The 3,933-nt window shown below is 39.0% G+C and overlaps 1 pseudogene; it reads right to left on the bottom strand.

Moving 5' to 3' along the window:
* Positions 1-684: 684 nt before the first annotated feature.
* On the bottom strand, positions 685-2,566 carry LOC142641290 (tetrahydroberberine oxidase-like; annotated as a pseudogene).
* Between the last annotated feature and the right edge of the window lie 1,367 nt (positions 2,567-3,933).

Here is a 3,933-nt window from a genome sequence, read left to right as displayed (position 1 = left end):
AGAAGTTTCAGCCCTACTGTTCAGGGGTCACTTCCCCATTAATGCGGCCAGGAAGGTAGATGCAGAGTCTTTAATGCGGAGGTGGCAGCCTTTGCTCTTGATATTTTCTTTAACACTGGTGTATCGAGAAGGTTCAGGGTTTCCCCCTTTAACCATTAGTCTTTCTAGAGTTGTGCTTTGACCTTCATAATGAAGCTTTGAATTCTCTTGGGTTTGTCCGAGGAGAAGCTCGTCCTCGGCTACACCCTCGGACCCCCGGCGTATGGGCCAATTCGTAAAGATCAATTCTGGAGTAGGTCGGCCCTCCATGCTACAGTCCAATGGCCCATATGCCCACTTGAGTGATTTTACTCCTCACAGGTTTGATTGCAAAATGATTTAATTTTCCCCATCTAGCTTTTTCCAAATCCCAAAAAGCATGAATATTTTGTACTTTTTTATACCACATTAACGAGATTTGACACCATGACACCTGTTAATAATAATAATAAACAACATAAGCACATGTAAAATTTCAAAAACACTTTCACATAAGATGAACAAGAGCCACAACTGTCACATAAAAGAAAAGAAAAATAAAGAATAGTCTGACTCAAGAGTAATTTTTCTATGCTCTGGGAGCAATGCTCCATCCTCTCACATGAGGGATGGGCCCCATGATGGGATCCATGTGTAGAGCCCACCTCTCATATGAGAGGAGGGAGCATTGCTCCTAGAGCACCTAAGTTTTTTTCCTAACTCAAAAGCCAAAACATAATTAAGAAAAAGGAAAAACGTATGAAGGGGTGGATTGAGAAAACTTGAGGAGTTGGAGAGATAGATTACCGGCGACATGGGATGACAACCGAAAACGTAATAACGGCGGCAACGATGTGAGTTCTTTTTCACTCTATTGCCCTCTTCCCTTCATTCAAAGTGAGAGGTGGGATGCTTTGTTCAAATGCAAAGAAGTTGTATGGATCAACCTCACCCTTAACAATCGCCAACCTCCTGAAATTATTCTTATAGTACTTGAGACCCCATCTTGCAGCTTGTGAGTAGGTTGTGTTTTCATTACCATTCCTACCCAAATCAAGATCCCTATATTTAAGATAAGCAGTCCTTGGAGAGTGTGATACGTAGGGAGTCATGTGCTTATACACCCTTCTTATCCATTCCATGTGCCTCTCTGATGGCCCAACTCCTCCATCTTCCCATTGGATAAAGTACTGAATACTATACAAATTTCCTTTTCTATGTGGAAAAGGATTTGAGATTCTGAAATCTCATTCATTCGACCACCATAAGGGTCCATGATCAAGACCGAGTTCTCATCTTCTAAACACACTTTCCATATCTGTTCCCATGCGGCTTCAGGTATGGGTTTCTTGACATAGTCTGATGCACCCTTGAAGTAGACTATTTCTTGTGGAATCCTATCTCTCAGTGCTTCAATACTCGTTCCTTCTGGGTAATATGAAAAATAAAGGACGGATTCAATCCAGCTCATTTCCGTGCAGTTACTCAGCTTCAAACCCAATTCAGGGAAGCTATTTTCCATTATCTTAAGGAGCTGATCAGCCCTCCCAAGAAACATGGAATTAAATATCAATTGTAGTATGTTATTCCTGAATCTTCCGTCAGTCGTACTCGTTGCTTGAATTACGACTCTAATGAAAATATTTCTATCAAGTTTGTGCCCAATATGTTGCCACTTGTGAACAAGTTTAGTAGCATTTCGGTCTAAGATTTTGGCAATGCTGAACACAGTTACCGTGCGTGGTACATCAACAAGCTTGATTTTCCATGAAATAACGACGCCAAAACTTGCTGCTCCACCACCTCTAATGGCCCAAAAGAGATCTTCTCCCATGGATGCTCTATTGAGAATTCGGCCATTAACATCCACAATATGAGCATCAATAATATTATCAGCAGCCAAGCCATATTTTCTTAACATGGTACCAAAGCCGCCCCCACTTAAGTGCCCACCGACCCCAAATAGTGGGCAAAGCCCAGCTGGAAATCCATGGATGGGACTTTTCTCTGCAATTCTATAATACACCTCACCTATGGTTGCTCCAACCTCAACCCAAGCGCTGTTATTTTCAATATCAACGCTAATGGATCTAAGGAATTGAAGGTCAAGGAGGACAAATGGGAGACCAGCAGTATAAGAGAGGCCTTCATAGTCATGGCCACCGCTTCTAATTCTGACTTGCTGTCCAAGTTGTCTGCAACAAATGACTGTGGCCTGTGCATGGGAATCAATGAGGGGTGTGACTATAATAAGTGGTTTTGAGGTTGTAGGGGAAGAAAATCTGAGATTCTTAACATTGGATTCAAGGATGGATAAGTAGGAAGAATTACTTGGGGAGTATACAATTGTGGAAACTGGAATATGAGGTGGGGAATTTAGGGAAAGGCATTGGATGAATTTTTCATAGAATGAATCCGACCAGGATGATGAAACTGAGAGGATGAAAATGGAAAAGAGAAAAAGAAATCTTGTCATTTGTGGCTCCACTAATTCCTATTTGGTTTTATGGGGTTTTGGCAATAGTTTCCAGCTGTGTCTGAAGTCGGATTAGTGTGCTTTTCTAAGATCAAGACAACTGAGATATATTTTTTTTTTTAAAGTTAGATAGAGCTAGCACTAGCTACTCATCAAATTATCTCCGGGTCAATCACAGAGAAAGTTTGGCGCTTTTTCTGGTGACTTATTCTATATTTAATTCTACTACCCACATATTGATACAATTGGCATAAATGTTAATTTACAAATTGGATTGATAGGCAAAAAATGTATTGATTTATTGTGATAAATTAAACTAATTAATTGACTAAGTTAATTAATTAATTCAATTAACATGCAAAATACATGGTAGCACAAATAAATCACCAATTAAGTTAATATGTAGCGGAAAATAAAGTTGACACGGTAATTTGTTTACGAATGGGAAAAACCTCCAAAGCAAAAACTCCAATGGGTGATTTTAAGGATACCACTCTCGAGAATCTACTATTATCACAACAAGCGGTTACAAGTAAAGAAATCCCAGTATTTTATACCAACCTACAGTTGAACCCTTACCCCAAAACAAAATTGGACTTATTCTGTAGTGACAATCTCTCCTTTTCAATGCATAGCTCCAAGTATGTGACTAACCAATCGATGCGCAGATCCCAGTACGCGGCTTACTCCTTTGTACTAATCCAAGTACGTAACTAACCACCAACTTGAGAAAGATATTAACTGCAAAGTTCTTTAGTTCATCAACACGATGAAGATCACGAAACTCATTGGTTACAAAACCCACCGTCGTACAAATGTAGCAGCTTCTTCAAGAGAAAGATGAACTAGGGCAAATTTTGTCTTCGGTCACAATTTGCATAAACATAACTTTGCCTCACACTCATGCAACCTTTGACGGCCCTTAAAATAATTCTTATCTATGTTTAGGGTTGTGAGAAAAGAAGGCCTAAACAAGTATACACGGATATGTGTGAAATCAGATCTGAAAAACTGATTTTTGTAAATCTCAATAGATAGGTTATCTATTGAGCAGCTGTCGAGCATTGGGCTGAAGATCCCTTTTAAATCTTGATAGATGCTATCTGTCGAGCTAGCTGTTGAGCTTTAAAATCTAGCACTTCTTCACTTACTTCTTGGATAGATTTGCATGGTTTTAATACTTGGATTTGAACTCTTGTTCCTTAAAGTATTAAACATATCCTAGATCCACCAAATTATAAGTAAAGTACGTTTTATCATAGGATTAGCCAATCCTACATGACATATGTTCTTAACATGATTCACATATGTCCTAACAATCTTCCCCTTTAGCAATCCGTGACAAAACTACAATAAATAAATGAACATATGAGAGAAGTCATAAATCACTCAACTCATACTCACTTGTTGAATACAATAAAATATATCCTAACACAAAT

Source organism: Castanea sativa, chromosome 6 (genome assembly GCF_040712315.1).
Source record: "Castanea sativa cultivar Marrone di Chiusa Pesio chromosome 6, ASM4071231v1".
NCBI classification, from domain to species: Eukaryota; Viridiplantae; Streptophyta; class Magnoliopsida; order Fagales; family Fagaceae; genus Castanea; species Castanea sativa.
Note: the sequence above shows the minus strand (reverse complement) of the source record. Positions and strands in the feature narration are given on the sequence as shown.